General features: G+C 37.9%; 1 protein-coding gene and 1 pseudogene across 5 annotated transcripts in view; one reads left to right on the top strand and one right to left on the bottom strand.

Moving 5' to 3' along the window:
* Window positions 1-21,882, bottom strand: part of TRIM33 (tripartite motif containing 33) — a 124,718-nt gene that overhangs the window by 76,348 nt on the left and 26,488 nt on the right. The gene's annotated exons all lie outside the window — the stretch shown is intronic.
* On the top strand, window positions 3,728-4,708 carry LOC129012179 (eukaryotic translation initiation factor 2 subunit 2-like; annotated as a pseudogene).

Here is a 21,882-nt window from a genome sequence, read left to right as displayed (position 1 = left end):
AAACACAAAACCATCTCATGAGAACACCTCCCAACCTAGAGCACAACAAGGACTCCCACTGAAGATAGGCTCACACAATAAAACTTCAATGCACATGAGGAAACCCAACATCTCAGTGTGAGTCAACAAACACAATAAACCAAGAAGTAACAACCTAGAAACCACAGATTTTAAATAAATAAATAAATAAATAAAGCAGTCTGAAAGATTTCAAATATGTATGAAATTGTTCAGTGATAAAGGGCCAAACAATCTATGAAACTGGGTAGATCTGAAAAAGAAATAGAGAAATAAAATAGCACCGAATAAGCTCAAAACAGGTTAAATGGTAAGCAAGAGATAACTGAAAATTATCAAGATAGAATATAGATATAAAAGAAATACAGAATTTTTACAGATAAAAGAAAAAATGGACACTGCAAAAGACAAGGTAAGAAAACTAAAGAACTAAATGAGAAGCTCTACCATAAGTCAAATAAAAGTTAATGGAAGATAAGCAATAGAGATGCTATTTAAAGAGATAATGAATGAGAATTTTCAAAGAAATGAGCCCTCAGAGTGTAAGCCAAGTCCTGAGTGGGACAAACAGAAATAACAGCTAGATATACTATAAGAAAACTAAGAAACAAAGATAGAGAAGAAACTCTTAACTACTAGAATGAAAACAAAAATTACAGTTATAGAAGACAATCATGCTGACAGCAGACCTCACCAGTAAAAGGCAATACCAAAAGATAACAGGAGTAGTATCTTCAAAGCATTGAGGGAAAGGAAAAGTCAATCTAGAATTCAATAACCTAAAAAACTTTTACTCAAGAGTAAGAGCAAAAAAAAAATTTTCAGACACGAGTATTGCCCATTTCTATAAGAACTAGTAAAGCATAAAGTCAAACTACATAAAATTGCCAATATTAAACCACTTATGACTTGCAAATATGGCAACTTTATACAGTTCAACCTAATATTTAAGAAAATGGAAACATATTTAGATGTGAGATGCAAAAAGCAACTAGCAAAGGTAACAATAAAAGTTGTTACTAAACATGCATGGCCTAAAAGTAAATATAAAGATATATACATATTAGTTTCGGAGATTTTAAAATGATGAAATCAAAATAGCAAACTACAATAGCTTGTTATATTACAATTAGACTGAAGTTTTAGAGAGTCATTTTAATTACAATATGAAAGAAAAATTAAGGTATAAAATGTCAATTAAAAATACATTAAGGCCAGGCGCAAAGGCTCACACCTGTAATCCCAGCACTTTGGGAGGCCGAGGCGGGCAGATCACGAGGTCAGGAGATTGAGACCATCCTGGCTAACACGGTGAAACCCTGTCTCTACTAAACATACAAAAAAAATTAGCCGGGCGTGGTGGCGGGTGCCTGTAGTCCCAGCTACTCGGGAGGCTGAGGCAGGAGAATGGTGTGAACCCAGGAGGCGGAGCTTTCAGTGAGCCAAGACTGCACCGCTGCGCTCCAGTCTGGGCGACAGAGTGACTCCGTCTCAAAAAAAAAAAAAAAAAGTAAAACCTTGCCTTGCCACATCATAGTAATTGAGGACCTGGAAGTTGAATCACATGAAATACAGTCAAGTTGTTGTAAAGTAAAATAATCTGTGCAACCCTGCTCACCTAGCCAATAACAAATTTCAGAGACTAAGTTCAGTGCCATGCTGACACTGCAGCTTTGTGGGCTATACTTTTTGAGAACAATGTTCTAAAATACAGACAAGAATTCTAAGAATCTCTGTTAGTTGATGTCATTTTTTCAGCTTGGCTCATAAAACTACTAGGGATGTGGGAACTCTCTGTCATGCCATGTCCCTTGCCTGATGTTTCCCAACCCAACTTTGCTCTTCCCTGCACTTCTGTCCTCACTCAAATAAGAACTTTAATCTGTCCATTTGAGAATGAGTGCTGTGCTGAGGACAGGCTCTATTCATAATAAAATTGCATCTAAATTTGCATTACTTACTATAAGATCAGTTAACTCTTTTTTTTTCTTCTTTGAGATTGAGGTTTTTTTTTAGATGGACTCTTGTTACCCAGGCTGGAGTGCAGTGGCACTATCTCAGCTCACCGCAACCTCTGCCTCCCAGGTTCAAGCTGTTCTCCTGCCTCAGCCCCCCGGAGTAGCTGGGATTACAGGCATGCGGCACCACGCCCAGCTAATTTTGTATTTTTAGTAGAGACAGGGTTTCTCCATGTTAGTCAGGCTGGCGTCGAACTCCTGACCTCAGGTGATCTGCTCACCTCGGCCTCCCAAAGTGCTGGGATTACAGGCGTGAGCCACCGCGCCCAGCCAGATCAGTTAACTGTTTAAGAAGTTTATATGTATAAGTGTATTTAGTCCTTATAGCAGCCCTGTAAAGTAGGTTCTATTACTATCCCCACATTAAAGGTGAAAAAATTGAGGTTCGGAGAGATCAAGAAACATTCTGAACGTCATGTGGTGATGTAAACGCCAAGATCTGAAACTAACATGTCTGTGTCTACAGCTCATGCTCTTAAGAACTATGCTAAACTATTTCTCTAATTAAAACGCTGGTCTATCAGTAACAAAAGAGACTAAACTAAGGCAGTATTAAAGGAAATGTAGAGGATAAATCAGAGTATCAGTTGGACTTAATAAATGACTGTATGATGAAGGAGTACTAAGAGTTACAATGAGGAAACAAATTAGAAATTCTAGATGATTCCCAAGTTCCTGGTGTGGGTAACGCATAGATAATTACATAACTACCCAAAATGAGGAAAAAGTGTTTTAGCCAGAAATGTAATGAGTAAGTTTTGGATAGATGGTGTTTAACTAGCATATTTCTGGAGCTGAAGGGTGTGGAGGGAGCTACCAGCATGTAAATAACTCAAATGTGAAGTGCAGTTACGACTGCTGAGGAAGAATATTATCAAGGACAATAACCCTTGTTACACCAATATTTACAAGTCAAGCAGAAGAAAAAGAGCTCTCAAATTTAGGAGACAGCTTTCAAACATTTTCAACTGCAAACCACAAGAAGTACACTTTACATCAAAGGCCAGGACACAAATACATACCTGTCTGTGTAACTGAAACAAACATGCGTCAAACAGGGATCAACTACTTTTCCACTAACCATTTATGATTAACTTGTTACCATTGTACCAATTTACTTTTAAAATTACATAATGTGCTTAAAGTCAGCTGACTCTTAGCATGACCTAACAATCTTTTCATTTAGCCCTAGCTTCTCTTTCCAATATTGTCAAGCAGTCACTCCAAAGCTTTGGTCATCAACACCACTCTCCTTTCCCTTAGAAAATAATGAAAAATTACGGATATATTTTCAGATAGAGAGGGGAGTTGAGAGAATTTATACCTACAGCCTCTAATTACTTAAGTCAGAGCCCAGTCCAAATGATAAGAGAGAGTCCTGTTGAGTTAAGTGTTGAAAAGACTGGAATGAATTATCCAAAGAATGGGAAAAAGAAGCTGGAGGAGAAAAGATTGTCAAGTGGTGCCAGAAACCTCAAACTGGAGAAGTATAACCACGCCTAAGTCTAGTTCCTCTCTCCACCATGCACCTATCTCTTACTCATCTCTATTCCCACCCTATGTGCACACATTAATAAGGAGCTAGAGAGTGCAGTGGTGTGAGAGGTAACAGCAGGAGCAGCGCTGCTGCTAGGGGCTAGGACTGATCTGTCTGACTTCCTGTCTGTGCCTAGCCCATTCGAGCTGCAGCCATGTCTGGGGATGAGATGATTTTTGATCCTACTATGACCAAGAAGTAAAATCAGCAGCAGCAGCAGTCCTTTAGTTAGAGGAGGAAGGGGATACCCAAACAGGAGACCCAGCCCTTAGAAACAAAACAAGTGGCGCCAGAGCCAACTGGGGACAAAGAATTGGAAGCTGATGAAGAGAACAGTAGGGAAAAAGGTGCTTCTGATGATCTAGATGACTTGAACTTCTTTAATCAAAAGAAAAAAAAAGAAAAAAACAAAAAAGATATTTGATATTGATGAAGCTGAAGAAGGTGTAAAGGATCTTAAGATTGAAAAGATATTCAAGAACCAGCTGAACCAGAGTGTGACCTTAATATTATGCTTGGCAATAAAAAGAAGAAAAAGAAGAATGTCAAGTTCCCAGATGATGATGAAATACTAGAGAAAGACAAAGTTCTAGAAGATGAAGACAGCAAAAAAAGATGACAGTATCTCATTCAGTAATCATACAGGCCCTGCTAGGGCAGTCTCAGATACACATAAGGAGCTACTGAAGTGAGTGTTCAACACCACGCGGGAAAAGAATCCAGATGTGGTTGCTGAAAAGGAAATTTGTCATCAAACCTCTACAGGTCATTTGAGTAGGAACCAAGAAAACTTATTTTGTCAACTTTACAGATATCTGTAAACTATTACATCATCAGCCCAAACATCTTGCATTTTTGTTGGCTGAATTGGGTACAAGTGGTTCTATAGATGGTAATAACCAACTTGTAATCAAAGAAGATTCCAACAGAAACAGAAAAAGTCTTCAGAAGATATATTAAGGAATACTTTTCACACATGCTGATCACTGGACACAAACCTGCAGAAGAAGACTCAACTCTACTTCTTACAGTGAGCAACTTATTGCTGATACTCTGTTGCAAGTACAAAACCAGTTTCCAGGCTGTCATGGGCAAGCAAGCACAGCTCCGTGCCAAAGCTAAACTAATTTGCTAATCACTGATTTTACAATGTGTGTTGTGAAGATTTGGCGGGACAGGTTTGTCATCAGAATGGATATACTGTTGTATTAAAAAAACAAGATTAAAAAGCTGCCAAGTTATTTGATGAGTGGTCGGTTGGTCTGAAATTCTTGCAAGATGCCGCTGTTCAAACTGTTGACATAATCATTGCCTCTTCTCTCTGTCAGAGAGATGCGATATGGGGTAAGGAAATGTTTTTCAAAATTGTTCACTGGCATCTGTAAGATAAATTAGTTCTTATAACAGTACAAGAAAATTAAATTTAAAAACTAGAGACCTAGAAAGCAATATGTATTTGCCAAAAGGAATGATGGCAAAAAATAATAACTATGTTCTGGAGCAACAGGTCACTGATCTTTACTAAAGAAATTTTATAGCAATGGAGGTAGCAGCAGACAGACATTAGCATGAGTATGGGGAGCTGAAGATGTGAAATGCTGAATATGTTGCCCACTCTTACAAAAAACTTGGCAATGAAGAAAAGAGACAAAATGACCTGTCAATAGAGGGAGAATAAAGAATAATGCTGCTTTATACAGGGAAAACTTGGAGATATGATACAGAAAGTAACTGAAATAATTTATAATAAAAATGGCTTAAATCCTATAAAATAATATCATAGAGTAACATATATTTAGATAATGTCAGTATTTCCAAAGTTAATTTTATCACTTAAGAATGAAGCTGGCTTAAGGTGAAGTCATAGTCATATATGGCCACATATGTGCACATACAATCATATACGAAGAACACTAATAACTTATAATAAACTAGGTATAATATAACTAATATCTATTATCATAAAGCTTGTTGGTATTCTTAGGGCTTCTTATATTCTTGAAGATATACAGGAATATCTTGTTTTACTGCATTTAGCTTTATACTGCTTCACAGATGCTGAGCTTTTATAAATTGAAGGTTTGTGGCAACCCTGCATTAACCAAATTAGTAGACGCCATTCTTCCTACCATGTGTGCTCACTGTGCGTCTTTCTGTTACATTTTGTTAATTTTTACAATATTCCTAACTTATAAATTATTATTTATCTATTATGGTGACCTGTGAATTCTGATCTTTCATGTTACTACTGTAATTGTTTTGAGGCCCCACAAACTGCACCCAATGAAAACAGCAAACTTAATCAATAAATGTATTCTGACTGCTTCACTAACTGGCCATTCCCTGTCTCTCTCCCTTTCTCAGGCCACCCTAACGCCTGAGACCAAACAATATTGAAATTAGGCCAATAAATAACCCCACAATGGCCTCAAAGTGTCCAACTGAAAAGAAGAATCGATTCAGGAGGACTTGGTCAGTAACAACAACAACAACTACAACAAAAAGTCAAACATCTCCTACATTAAATTTTAAAAAGCTAGAAATTGTTAAGCTTAGTGAGAAGGCGCGTCAAAAGCCAAGACAGGCCAATGCTAGGCCTCTTGTGCCAGTTAGCCTAGTTGTGAATGCAAAGGAAAAGTTTTGTTTTGTTTTGTTTGAGATAGGGTCTTGCTCTATCGCCCAGGCTGGAGTGCAATGGCATGAACACTGCTCGCTGAAGCTTCGACTTCCTGGGCTCAAGTGATTCCTACCTCAGCCTCCCATGTAGTGGGGACCACAGGCTCATGCCACCATGCCCAACTAATTTTTTGATTTTTTGTAAAGACAGGGTCTCATATTGTCGTCCAGGCTGGTCTCGAACTCCTGGACCCAAGCAATCCTCCCTCACAGGCCTCTCAAAGTGTTGGGACTACAGACATGAGCCACTGCGCCTGGCCTGCAAAGTTCTTGAAGGAAGTTAAAAGTGATAGTCCAGTGAGCATATGAATGATAAGAAAGCAAATCAGACTGGGCATGGTGGCTCCCACCTGTAATCCCAGCAATTTGGAAGGCCAAGGTGGGCAGATCACGAAGTCAAGAAATCAAGACCATCCTGGCCAATATGGTCAAACTCTACTAAAAATACAAAAATTAGCTGGGCATGGTGGTGCACACCTGTAGTCCCAGCTACTCGGGAGGCTGAGGCAGGAGAATTGCTTGAACCCAGGAGGCGGAGACTGCAGTGAGCCAAGATCATGCCACTGCACTCCAGCCTGGCGACAGAGGGAGATTCTGTCTCCAAAAAAAAAAAAAAAAAAGAAGTGCCCTGCTAAATTTAAATAAACATAATTTCCATATTTAAAAAATTAGAAGACCTGAAGAATAGCAATCCTAAGAAGCAAATTAGTAGTCTGCTACTAATGAAACTTTAAGACATACCTATTGAAAAAGAAAAGGATAAACAAACATACAGCAGCAACTGCAAAAAAGAAAACAAAACGAAAAGGCAAAACAAACAGGAAAAATATTAGCATCAGATAAACCTAAGTAGAAGTTAAAAAAGCATTAAATAAGAATAGTGGAAATACTGTGCAACAATGAAGGACACAATCCACAAACTGTCAAAACAAATTATGCAATTTAGGCAGGATAGTAGCCACAAACAAAAGGCAAAACAAAAATGGAAAACATGTTATTTTATAAAAAATTTAATGGTTGTCAAGCTCACATTTCCTTATCCAGTTTTTGAAATACAGAAAATTACAGTATGTTTAGCTACAGAACACATTTAGTGAAAAAAACCTGACCTGAACTGGCATAAAGCTATATATATCTTTAGTTACGCTATTTAGTATAAATACTGCTGCAGAAATATTAAGGCATTTGATTATAGGGTACGACCACAGACCATGCTGGAAACTGAAGTACCATCTTGCCTTCCTAAAATGTGAACACTTACGCATCCCAAACACTGAATATATGAATAAAATTTTTAAACTTAGAAACATAAATATTTTGTTTTCCTATGTCCACATTAATCATGTAACCTGGCTACAATTTTCTTAAATTCCAAAAATTAAATATTTTACTGACAACATATATGAGCATAATCCAAATAACTCTAAGAAATAAAATTTTAAAAATGACCAGCTCCCCAAAGTGAAATAATTGCTAATCAAGGAACAATATTGTGGTTCAAGCAGAACATTTTTCAAGTGGAATTTTTAAGAATTATCAAAATAGAAAATATTTTGTAACAGTGTATCTCATTTCATAATAAAGTGATTGAAAACAAAATACAAAGGTGACCAGATGCTGTGGCGCATGCCTGTAATCCCAACATTTTGGGAGCCAGAGGTGGGCAGATCGCTTCAGTCTAGGAGTCTGAGATCAGCCTGGGCAACACGGCAAGACCCTGTCTCTACAAAAATAAAAATTAGCCAGGCATGGTGGCACCTGCCTGTAATCCCAGCTACTCAGGAGGCTGAGGTGGGAGGATCACCTGAGGCTGTGAGGTCAAGCTGCAGTGAGCAGTGACTGGGCCACTGGGGGACAGTGAGAGCCTGTCTCAAAAATAAAAACAAAAACAAAACACAGAGGAAGGCCTTTGTGGCTCTTATAAAAATTCACAAGCATGAACTTAACTTTAAAGTTATACACTGTTACAATTAAACTGTTAAAAGTCAAAGACAAGAAAATTTTGAAAAGACTAGGAGAAAAATAACTCATGACATACATGGGAACAATATGATTAACAATGAGCTGAGCAGAAACAAAAAAAAAAATTCAGAAGGCAGTGTGTTATAAATAAAGTTTTGGTGCCGCAAAAGAAATAGCACTCGAATATAAAACTTTCTTTTTTTGGAGGCTGAGGCAGGCAAATCATGAGGTCAGGAGATCGAGACCATCCCGGGTAACACGGTGAAACCCCATCTCTACTAAAAATACAAAAAAATTGGCAGGGTGTGGTTGCAGGCGCCTGTAGTCCCAGCTACTCGGGAGGCTGAGGCAGGAGAATGGTGTGAACTCGGGAGGTGGAGCTTGCAGCGAGCTGAGATCATGCCACTACACTCCAGCCTGGGCGCCAGAGCGAGACTCCATCTCAAAAAAAAAAAAAAAAAAAAAAAATTTTTTTTTTTCCTTAGCAAGGCAATTTACTTTTATAGAAGGATGAGCCCTCACAGATGGAGCAATGGTGAGCGCACACCTGGACAAGGGAGGGGAAGGGGTTCTTATTCCTGACGCACACGGCCCCTGCTGCTGTGTCTTTCCCCTATTGGTGAGGGTTAGACCACACAGGCTAAACTAATTCCGATTGGCTAAAGAGTGACGGGGTGAGTGGTTTGGCAGGAAAAATGGTTACGGCAGAGCAGGAAATTGGAATGAGTCAGGGTGGAGAATGAGTTAGGGAGGAGCAGGTAATCGGAATGAGCCAGGGTGGAGCAGGTAATTGGAATGAGTCAGGGTGGAGCAGGTAATTAGAATGAGTTAGGGTGGAGCAAGTAATCAGAATGAGTTAGGGTAGAACAGGTGATTGGAATGAGTCAGGGTGGAGCAGGTAATTGGAATCAGGGTGGAGCAGGTAATTGGAATCAGGGTGGAGCAGGTAATTGGAATGAGTCAGGGTGGAGCAGGTGATTGAAAAAGGTTGTTTTACGAGGAAGTTAAAAGTAGAAGGCAAAGAATTGAACATACTGACATATTATTTGAAGAGAAATTTAGAACTCATATTTAACAAGTAGAATGACATAATTCGAAGTAGTTTTTAAAATTCTGCCTATATCAATTTAAGAACTTCGGTAACTTGGCCTAAATGGAAACCAATTTAAAAATGTAAGAAAAACATAAAACAAAGCACTGCCAACCAAGAATTCTATATCCATCAAAACTAACCTGCAAAATGAAAATTAAATAAAGACATACTCAGATAAACACAGACTGGGAGAATTCATTATCAGGGCAAATTCAGTCCCCGACATTTCAAATGGGTCCTTTTCTATCTTCCCTAAGTGTCGGCCAGTCTGAGAAATAAAGGGAAAGAGTACAAAAGAGAGAAATTTTAAAGCTGGGTATCCGGGGGAGACATCACATGTCGGCAGGTTCTGTGATGCCCCCTGAGCTGTAAAACCAGCAAGTTTTTATTAGTGACTTTCAAAAGGGGAGGGAGTGTACGAATAGGGTGTGGGTCACAGAGGTCACATGCTTCACAAGGTAATAAAATATCACAAGGCAAATGGAGGCAGGGCGAGATCACAGGACTGGGGCAAAATTAAAATTGCTAATGAAGTTTCGGGCACCCACTGTCACTGATAACATCTTATCAGGAGACACAGGGTTTGAGAGCAGACAACCAGTCTGACCAAAATTTATTAGGCGGGAATTTCCTTGTCCTAATAAATCTGGGAGTGCTACAGGAGACCGGGGCTTATTTCATCCCTTATCTACAACCGTAAAAGACAGACTTCCCAAAGCGGCCATTTTAGAGACCTCCCCTTGGGAACGCATTCTCCTTCTCAGGGATGTTCCTTGCTGAGAAAAAGAATTCAGCGATATTTCTCCTATTTGCTTTTGAAAGAAGAGAAATATGGCTCTGTTCCCAGGCCCACAGGCAGCCAGATTTTAAGGTTATCTCCCTTGTTCCCTGAACATTGCTGTTATCCTGTTCTTTTTTCAAGGTGCCCAGATTTCATATTGTTTAAACAATTTGTGCAGTTAACACAATCATCACAGGGTCCTGAGGCAACATTCATCCTCAGCTTACAAAGATGATGGGATTAAGATATTAAGACAGGCATAAGAAATCACAAGAATATTGACTGGGGAAGTGGTAAATGTCCATTAAATCTTCACAATTTATGTTCCAGAGACTGCAGTAAAGACAGGCGTTAAGAAATTATAAAAGTATTAATTTGGGGAACTAATACATGTCCATGAAATCTTCACAATTTATGTTCTTCTGCCATGGCTTCAGCCAGTCCCTCCATTTGGGGTCCCTGACTTCCCGCAACAATTCATTGCTAGTCAACCTGCCTTACAAAAAACACTAACAAAAATTCTCCAGACTTAAGAGAAGTGACATCAAAGATCATATCAAATGGATATAAAGAAAGAGCACTTGTAAGGTTAATCATAAAGGTAAATGTCTAACACATATAAACCTACTTTTTCACTTTCTTAAATTATTCAAAAGAAAATTGCTTCAGACAGTAATAGCAGAAAGAACAGGAGAGGGAATGGAGGTATACTAGACAGAACAAGAACATGCCAACAAACCATAACTGGAATCCACAGCAATTAAAGAGTACTAGAAATGGTAAATAAATGCAGGCTAATTAATGTAAGAAACTCTACAAGTATATTTTTCCTTTCTTCTCTTAACTTCTTCAAAAATCATAAAAGTATACAGAACTGTAACTCAGCACAGTATTGCTGAGTTTATAACACATAGATGTAACATACGTAACAATTACGCAAAGCCGGTGGGGGGTGGGGGAGGGAGGAAGAGAGCCACACTGGAGCAAAGGTTCTGCGTTTTACTAAAGTCAAGTTAACAGCAATTTGAAGTAGACTGTGATAAATTAATACGCATACTGTAATCACTAAGAAATCAACTCAAAAATCACAGTAAAAACATCAATGAAGAAATTAAAATGATACACCAGAAAACATGTATGTAACGCAAAAGGCGGCAAATAAGTGTTACAAATAAAGTTTCGGTGCTGCAAAATAAATAGCACTCGAATATAAAATTTTCTTTTTCTTCTCAGCAAGATGAGTTACTTCTATAGAAGGGTGTGCCCTCACAGATGGAGCAATGGTGAGCGCACACCTGGACAAGGGAGGGGAAGGGGTTCTTATTCCTGACGCACATGGCCCTGCTGCTGTGTTGTTCCCCTATTGGTGAGGGTTAGACCACACAGGCTAAACTAATTCCGATTGGCTACTTTAAAGAGAGTGACGGGGTGAGTGGTTTGGCAGGAAAAATGGTTATGGCAGAGCAGGAAATCGGAATGAATCAGGGTGGAGAATGAGTCAGGGCAGAGCAGGTAATCGGAATGAGTCAGGGTGGAGCATGTGATCGAAAAAGATTGCTTTATGAGGAAGTTTAAAAGTAGAAGGCAAAGAATTGAACACACTGACATTCATTCTTTGAAGAGAAATTTAGAACTCATATCTAACATAAGGAGGAACCGATGAATAACAATAAATACATGAGCTATACAGAAAACAAAGAGCAAAACAATCAACATAGATCTAACCATATCAATAATGATAGTAAATGAGAATGAATTAAATACCCCAATGAAAATAAAGAGCAGATAAAATTAACTATATACTGCTATATACTGTTTACCAGAGACACTATTTAATTTTTCCAGATATAGTCTCTGTAGCCCAGGCTGGAGTGCAGTGGCACTCACTGCAGCCTCAACCTCCTGGGCTTAAGCAGTCCTCCTGCCTCAGCCTCCCAAGTAGTTAGGACTACGGGCATACACCATCACACTCAGTTAATTTGCTTAAAATTTTTGTAGAGATAGGGTCTCACTATGTCACCCAGGCAGGTCTCAATCTCCGGGCCTCAAGCAATCCTCCCGCTTCAACCTCCCAAAGTGCTAGGATTACAGGCATATGTCACTGCACCCAGCCCAGAAACACACCGTAAATCAAAGCCACATACAGGATGAAAGAAAAAAGACAGAAAGTCAAATCATGGAAACAGTAATTACATAAGAGCTGGAGTCTTGGTGCGGTGGCTCACACCTGTAATTCCAGCACTTTGGGCTGAGGTGGGAGGATCACTTGAGGCCAGGGGTTCAAAGCCAGCCTGGGTGACACAGCAAGGCCCCATTTCTACAAATTAAAAAAAAAAAAAAAATTAAGCCAGGTGTGGTGGTATTTGCCTGCAGGCCCAGTTACTTAAGAGGCTGAAGTAGGAGGATTGCTTGAGCCCAGGAGTTCAAGGCTGCAGTGAGCTAGGATCATGCCACTCTACCGTAGCCTGGGTGACTGAGCAAAATCTTGTCTCTATTTAAAAAAAAAAAAAAAAAAAAGGCCAGGGGCAGTGGCTCATGCCTGTAATCCCAGCACTTTGGGAGGCCAAGAGGCCAAGGCGGGCAGATCACCTGAGGTAGGGAGTTCAAGACAAGCCTGAACAACATGGAGAAACCCTGTCTCTACTAAAAATACAAGAATTAGCTGGGTGTGGTGGCGCATGCCTGTAATCCCAGCTACTCAGGAGGCTGAAGCAGGAGAATTGCTTGAACCCAGAAAGTGGAGGTTGTGGTGAGCCGAGATCCCACCACTGTACTCCAGCCTGGGCAACAGAGGCGAAAACTCTATCTCAAAAAAAAAAAAAAGCAGGAGTGCCTATTCTAATATCAGATAAAATAGACCCTTACACAAAAATAATCATTAGAGACAAGAGCAAAATTTGTATAATAATAAAGATATCCATTCTCAGGAAGATATAGTTATATGCATATGTGTACGTAACAAGACAGCTTCAAAATACATGAAGAAAAATCTGGCAAAACTGAAGGGAGACAAACAGAAATGAACATGAAGATGAACAAAATATGCCCCCCCTAAAAAACAAAAGAAAGGCTCACTACCTGTGGGACAATTATCAAGTGGTCTAATATATGTGTAACTGAACTCCCAGAAGAAATAAAAACAATGAGAAATATACTTTAAGAACTAATGATCAAGTTTTCCAACTTTAATAAAAACTATAAGCCAAAGATGAAGAACCACAATAATCTCTGAAGATAGCACTTCTAAATAAAACCATGCAAAGCACATCATAATTAAATTGCTAAAAAACAGTAATAAAGGATAAGGCTTAGGCCAGGCGCGGTGGCCCATGCCTGTAATCCCAGCACTTTGGGAGGCCAAGGCAAGCGGATCATGAGGTCAGGAGATCGAGACCATCCTGGCAAACACAATGAAACCCTGTCTCTACTAAAAATACAAAAAAAATTGTCCAGGCGTGGTGGCGGGCACCTGTAGTCCCAGCTACTTGTGAGGCTGAGGCAGGATAATGGCGTGAACCCGGTGGCAGGGCTTGGAGTGAGCCGAGATGGCGCCACTGCACTCCAGCCTGGGCAACAGAGCAAGACTCCATCTCAAAATAATAATAAATGTTTAACAAAGCAAAAGAGAATGCCACTTAGTATGACCAAGAAAAAACAGCATGAAAATTTCAAAAGACGTCTATAAACAAAAACAACTAAATAAATAAAAGGATCCAGCCTAGGCAACAAAGCAAGACCCCATCTCTAGAAAAACTTTAAAAACTAGCTCAGCGTGTAGGTGTGCATCTGTGGTCCCAGCTACATGCAAGGTTGAGGCAGGACTGCTTGAGCCCGGGAGATGGAGGCTGCAGTTAGCCATGTTCACACCACTGCACTCCAGCCAGGGTGACAGAGAGAGGCTCTGTCTCAAAATAATAATAAGGAAAAATTATTAAAATAAAGGAGATCATGCAAACATAGAAGTACAGTTTTCAAGTGAGTTATAAAAAACCAAAACATAAAAGAATGGATGAAATAATTTCAGAGCTATTTATTATATATTCCTGGAATAGAATATATACATTTTTGGGTATGTCTGTGTAATATTTACAAAATTTGATCTTGTATTCAGCTACCAAAAACAAATAAGAAAAAAAAAAACCTTTCAATTAAAAAGATACTGAATTTTACAGTCCATATCCTGTAAAAGTTTAAAACTTTACAAAGTGAAAGTAAATAAAAACATCACTACACACAACCCAAAATAAAAATGGACTCCATCTGGAAATCAAACCTAAATTACAAGCTATCTAGAAAAAAATGCAGCAGAAACAGTTCATACTCAACTCCATTATTTCTATCTGTAGACTTAAATGTTTAAAAACAAAACTAATAAAACTTAGTTCTTTCCTTGACAAATTTTTTAAAAAAACAAAAGTATGAGAACAGAATTAAATATAAAAGCTGAAATATATACATTACTGAAAACAAAATTGATAATCTAAAAATAATTTTTTGAGAAAAAATTAAAATAAATCTTTAGGAATCTAATGAAGAGAAAAAAACATAGAGAAGTCAGAATGAAAACAGAGAAAGCAAAACAATTTTAAAAGATTACTAAGCCTATATCAGAAAATACTCCACGTAACTCTAAAGCAAGCAATATTAAAATCTAGCATAAATGGACAATTTTCTAGTAAAATATGATTCATTAAAAGCAAAACAAGAACTAAACTTGAAGAGACATATAAGCATACAAAGATCAGAAGAAGTTGCCATTTTAAAGAAAATACAAAATCCAGACAATTATACAGGAGAGTAATGCTTAAAGAACAAACCAGCATTCCATTATTATTTGAACCAATCTAAAACAAAAGAGTAAAAATCCAAATTCATTTTATAGAGCCCGACATTGTTTTACTATTAAATCCTACCAAAGGCAATGCAAAAGAAAACTGCAGACCACTCCAGCGTATTGACTCTACATTTCTAAATGAAACATTAGCAAACATTCTGTCAATCTGTCAAAAGAATATTATGATCAATAAGGTTTACCAAGAATTCAAGGATCATTCAACGGAAAGAAATTTAACAAAATAATCATATCAAAACAATTGAAGGAGAAAACTATATGGTTATATAAACAGATGTTTAAGTGGCATATGATAAAATTCAGACATTTTTAGTAAGAACACTAAAAAAGAGAAGCAAACAACCTAAATATGAAAGAATCATTTACCAAAATATGAAATAGCATTTAAAGCTAGCAAAACCTTAAAGGGGAAAAAAAAAAAAAAACACTTCTCTATTCACGTCAGAAATCAGGCATATCATTTACCAAAGAGGCAATATACAAAATTATTAATGGCACAGATTCTGGAGCCAGACTACACAGATTTAAATCTCAACCCCTTCGGAGCTGTTAATTCCTTAATCTTTGTGTTAATTCCTTAATCATTGAGTCTTAGTTTCTCATTTGCAAAATAGGGATAACAGTACCCACCTCAAAGGTTGTTGGGAAGACTACATGTTTATACATATAAAATGTGACACACATTAAGTGCTCACAAAATGTAAGCTATTATTACAAGTTACTATTCATCTCAAAGATTTTAGAGCATCACTGCATAATAGAATTTTCTGCAATAATGGATACGTGCTGTATGTGCACTGTTCAATGCAGTACTCAATACAACACTGGCCACTAAGCACTTGGAAAATGACTAGTGGAACTAACAAACTAAATTTTAAAATTTCATTTTAGATAACTAAAAATTAAATCACCACCAGTGACTAGTTGCTATGGTACAGGACACTGCAGTTCTAGAAAACACAGGATACCTGAGATGTCACTTATTTTTTAAGACTACTAAAATTTAAAAGATAAGTTTACAACAAAATGAAGGTACAAAAAAAATTAACAGCTGGACCACTTTCAATAATGACACAAGGGAAAGCAAATCCTCTCTTCAAAGACAAAGTATAAAACTGTACAAAACTGTCACAAAGAAAAAAAGCATACAACAATTCAGACCACAGGGAATCAACTACTGTCATGCAAAATGAGACACACTTATTCTACAAAGACTGCTAAAGTTTCAGGTAAAAGCAATGAAAGGCACTGGCCCTCTTGCTTGAGGATGCTCCCACAATCCCCATTTAGTCCAAAAGTCTGGTCTGAAAAATCAGTAGTTTTACCAGAATGGGGCTGACCATAAAAACAGCAGCTTTGCTGTCACACACAGCAGAATCAATTGGGGAAGGGAGGTGAATGGGAAAACATGAGATTTGCCAGCTATAAATTAGTATCTGTTTGGAAAGAACAGGTTTTGCTATACCTGGGTTGGGGGTCACAGAGCAAGCAGCAGACCAACCACATTAATACAAAGAAACTTGAAATGAGAGAGTCACAGAAGGGCTAAGATCAACTCTCTATACAGACATGGCTAATTGAGACACTGCACATACCAAATGGAGACACAAGAAAGCCCTAAAAAAACTAAAGGCCAAGTGAGAATAAAAACAAAGATTTCAAAGCAACTATTATAAATATTTTCAAAGAATAAAAAGGAACCAGTGTTCAAATGATAAAATAATATGGCAAAGCCTCAACAAATAAGAAGTCTCAAGAGTGAACTATAAAAAGAACCCACACAGATTAAAAGTACATGCAAAATAAAAAATTCACTACATATCTGGGCTTCAATAATACACTTAAGGCCAGGCGTGGTGGCTCACTCCTGTAATCCCAGCACTTTGGGAGCCAAGGTAGGTGGATCGCCTGAGGTCAGGAGTTCAAGACCAGCCTGGCCAACATGTGAAACTCTGCCTCTACTAAAAATACAAAAAATTAGCCAGGCGTGGTGGTGGGCACCTGTTATCCCAGCTACTCCAGAGGCTGAGGCAGGAGAATTGCTGGAACCCAGGAGGCAGAGGTTTGCAGTGAGCCAAGGTTGCACCATTGCACTCCAGCCTGGGCAACGAGAGTGAAACTCTATCTCAAAAAAAAAAAAAAAGATCTGCATGAACTTGTAGATGGATAAATTAAAATTTAATTTCAATCCAATCAAAAAAATCAGAGAGGAAAAAAGACTGACAAGAAAAGAAGAGATCCTCAGAAACCAGTAGAACAATGTCAAGCTCCCAACATAAATGTAATAAAAGTCACAGGACATAAGAGCAAAGAAACAGAAAAAATGTTTGAAGAAATAATGGTGGAAAATGTCAAAACCTGATGAAACACATTAATCTGCAGATTCAAAAAGGGGAGAGAATCACAAACAAAATAAACACAAAATCAATCAAACCAAACACATCACAGTCAAACTGCTGAAAACCAGGAGAAAAATAATTCATCACGGAAACCAATCCATCAACATCTGACTTTTCATTAAAAATATGGAGGCCAGGAAGCAATAAAATGACATATTCAAAGTACAGATTATAAACCAAGAATTGTATATGCAACAAAAATATCCTTCAAAAATGAAGGCAAAATAAAAACAGCCACAGGTAAACAAAATTTGAGAGAAAGTCACACTTAGCATATTTGTACCACAAAAAATTCTAAAGGAAGTCTGTCAGGATGACAGGAAATAAAACCAGACTATATAAATGTAACAATCATGACAATTACAATACAAAAGATAGAAATGGAGCTACAGTGGAACAAAGTTGCTATATTTTAACAAAATGAAGGTAGTATTGTCCTGAAGTGAATTGTGGTGTTAAAGATATATCATAATTGCAAGAGTTACAACTAAAACAAAAACTAAATCAAAGAAAATTTTAAGGTACACTAAAAATACTGGTTAACATAAAAGTCTCAGTAAAGAAGGAAAAGAACAACAAAAATGACACACGGAAAACAACCAGCAAAATGGCATACCTAAATCCAACTATATCACTGAGTAAACACTCCAATGAAAAGAAGAGATTGTCAAACTGGATAAAAAGCAAAATCCGACTATATATCCTCTGAAAGAAACATTTTTAGATTCAAATACATAAATAGGGTTAAAGTAAAAGGAGAGGAGAAGATAAAATCATGAAAGCTGTTGCCGTAAGACAGCTGGAGTAGTCACACTAACATCAGAAAAAAAAAGATTCTTGGGGTCAGGAGTTCGAGACCAGTCTGGCCAACATGGTGAAACCCTGTCTCTACTAAAAATACAAAAATTAGCCAGGTGTGGTGGTGCATGCCTGTAATCCCAGCTACTCAGGAGGCTGAGACAGGAGAATAGCTTGAACCCCAGGAGACGGAGGTTGCAGTGAGCCAAGACCATGCCACTGCACTGCAGCCTGGGCAACAGAGTGACACTCTGTCTCCAAAAAAGAAAGAAAGAAGAAAAAAAGATTCTCAAAGCATATTACTAAGTAAAATGAAGCATTTATATGTTAAAGAATCAATACAACAGATACATGTAACAATTATAAATGTAAATAAACCAAACACAAAATTAAAACTATAGGCCAGATATGGTGGCTCACGCCTGTAATCCTAGCACTTTGGGAGGCCGAGGCAGTGGATCACAAGGTCAGGGGTTCAAGACCAGCCTGGCCGAGATGGTGAAACCCCATCTCTACTAAAACTATAAAAATTAGTTGGGTGCCGTGGCAGATGCCTGTAATCCCAGCTACTCAGGAGGCTGAGCCAGGAGAATCACTTGAATCTGGGTGACAGAGGTTGCAGTGAACGGAGATCGCGCCACTGCACTCCAGCCTGGGCAACACAGCGAGACTCTGTCTCAAAAAAAAACCAAAAAAACAAGTAAAACAAAAAAAAGAAAAAAAATATTTTATATATATTATAATATATATTATATATAATATATATTAAATATATATTATAATATATATTATAATATATATTAAATATATATTATAATATATATTATAATATATATTATATATATAATATTATATATTATAATATATATTATATATAATATATATTAAATATATATTATATATATTATATTATATATATTATATTATATATATTATATTATATATATTATATTATATATATTATATTATATATTATATTATATATATTATATATATAAAATAATATATATATATGTTTTTTTTTCCCTCCCCATGGGATACAGCTGAAAGAGTGCTTAAACATTTATTTTTTTTTTTTTTTGAGATGGAGTCTCACTCTATCACCCAGGCTGGAGTGCAGTGGCGTGATTGCACCTCACTGCAACCTCCGCCTACCCAGTTCAAGTGATTCTCCTGCCTTAGCCCCCTAGTAGCTGAGGTTACAGATGTGCGCCACCATGCCCAGCTAATATTTTTGTATTTTTAGTAGAGATGGGGTTTCACCATGTTGGCCAGGCTGGTCTTGAACTCCTGACTTCAGGTGATCTGCCCACCTCAGCCTCCCAAAGAGCTGGGATTACAGGCCATTAGTCCAACAAAACTTTCTGCCATGACAAAATGTTCTATATCTGCACTGTCTAATATGGCAGCCATCAGCCACACATGATTACTGAATACCTGAAATGTGACTACAGTGACTAAGGAAGTAAATCATCAATTTCATTTACCCTTAATTTTGTCACATGTGGCCATTAGGTACCACATTTAACAGCATGAACTTAGAGAGAAATGTATAGCTTTAAAGACATATATTAGAAAGGAAAAAAACATCTAAAAGCAATCATCTCAACATGCCCCTCATTAAGCTCGAAAAAGACAAATCAAAACATTAAGTAGGATGAAATAAAGATCAGAGTAGCTATGAATAGGGAGGAAAGGGGAATGAAACTCAAAGCTGGTTCTTTGAAAACAACTGACAAACAATTACCTAGATGGGAAAGTGAGTGCAGGGAGGGAGATGGGGGGAGATAGAGAAGACAGATTGGTATTGATCTAAAAAGAAAAGAGAGCACATTCTGCCAAAACCAAAAATGAAATATAAGACTTAACAAGAGATCCTGCCAAAATGTTACTGATATGGTTTGGATTTATGTCCCCACCCAAATCTCATGTTGAATTGTAATCTCCAATGTTGGAGGAGGGCCCTGGTGGGAGGTGATTGGATCACGGGGGCAGATTTCCTCTTTGCTGTTCTTGTTATAGTAACTGAGTTCTCATGAGATCTGGTTGTTTGAAAGTCTGCAGCACTTCCCCCTCCACTCTCTCTTCCTCCTGTCAGCCCTATGAAGATGTGCTTACTTCCCTTTCACTTTCTGCCATGACTGTAAGTTTCTTAAGGCCTCCCCAGAAGCAGAAGCCTGCACAGCAGGAAGAACCAGAGAAACCTCTTTTGTTTGTAAATTACCTAGTCTCAGGTATGTCTTTATAGCAGTGTCAGAATGGACTAAAAGAACTATGAACCTCTTATGCCAAGTTAGACCACTTAAACAAAATGGGTCAAATTCTTTAAAAATACAAATTACCAGCTAGGTAATCCCAGCACTTTGGGAGGCAGAGATGGGAGGATCACTTGAGCCCAGGTGTTCGAGACCAGCCTGGGTAACACAGTGGGACCCTGTCTCTACAAAAATAATTTTTTAATTAGCTAGGTATGATGGTGCACATTTGTAGTCCCAGCTATTCAGGAAGCTGAGGCAAGAGGACTGCTTGAGCCTATGAGATGAAGGCTGCAGAGAGCTGCGATCACACCACTGCACTCCAGCCTGGGCTACAAAGCAAGACCCTGTCTTGAAAAAAAAAAATTTTTACCAAACTGACTCAAGAAGACATAGAAAAACTGAATCTGAATACTAGATCAGTAATTTAAAATCTTCTACAAAAAGAAAAGTCCAGACCCAGTTGGGTTTTTTTTTCCTTTTTGAGACAGAGTCTCAGTCTGTCGCCCAGGCTGGAGTGCAGTGGCATGATCTCACTGCAACCTCTGCCTCCTGGTTCAGGCGATTCTCCCGCCTCAGCCTCCCGAATAGCTGCGACTACAGGCGCCCACCACCAGGCTCAGCTAATTTTTTGTATTTTTAGTAGAGACAGGGTTTCGCCATGTTGCCCAGGCTGGTTTCGAACTCCTGAGCTCAGACAATCCACCTGCCTCAGCCTCCCAAAGTGCTGGGATTACAGGTGTGAGCCACCGTGCCCGGCCCCAGTTGGTTTTAATGGCGAATTCTCTCAAGGAAGAAATAATACAAACCTCAAACAAACTCTTTAGAAAATAGAGAAGAAAAAAACGTATTTTAAGAGGCCAATATTACCCTGTTACCAAAGACGTAAGACAAAGACATCACAGATAAAATATTACTAGAAAACTACAGACTGAGGAGTAGAGGAGTATTAGAAGAGGAGATGAAAACGATGCCCAAATTTCTGGTTTAGGAAACCGGAACAATGAGATGACTGTTCTAGTTTGTAAGTGGAGGTTTGGAAACTACAATTAGTTCAAGTTTAGAGACAGTAAATTTGAGACACATCTGGGTCACTCAAGAAAAGATGTTAAGCAGGCAGTTGTGCTAAATAAAAATGTACATAACTGAGTTTGCACAAAGATGTCTTAGTTTGAAATAATGGTCTGCCAGACAAAATTCAACGAGCCTCTTAAGGGCTTGTTAGTGTGTTGTTTTAAATTTTATAATAAAGATGAGACAGTCAGCATTTCATACTTTGGAAACTTACAGACTTAAATGAGTTATTTTATATTCCTTTATACTGTTTGAAATTCTAACCATGTCCACGTTTACTTTTTCTAAATAATTTTTTTAATTGAACTGGTAAAAAAATAAAAATAAAAAAACTTGGCTAACTAACCACCAAGACTCTGACCTGCAAATTGTTTCATTTGCAAGAATTATATTGGTCATCCCTTTCATCTTTAAAAACG

Source organism: Pongo pygmaeus, chromosome 1, assembly GCF_028885625.2.
Source record: "Pongo pygmaeus isolate AG05252 chromosome 1, NHGRI_mPonPyg2-v2.0_pri, whole genome shotgun sequence".
Taxonomy (NCBI): domain Eukaryota; kingdom Metazoa; phylum Chordata; class Mammalia; order Primates; family Hominidae; genus Pongo; species Pongo pygmaeus.
Note: the sequence above shows the minus strand (reverse complement) of the source record. Positions and strands in the feature narration are given on the sequence as shown.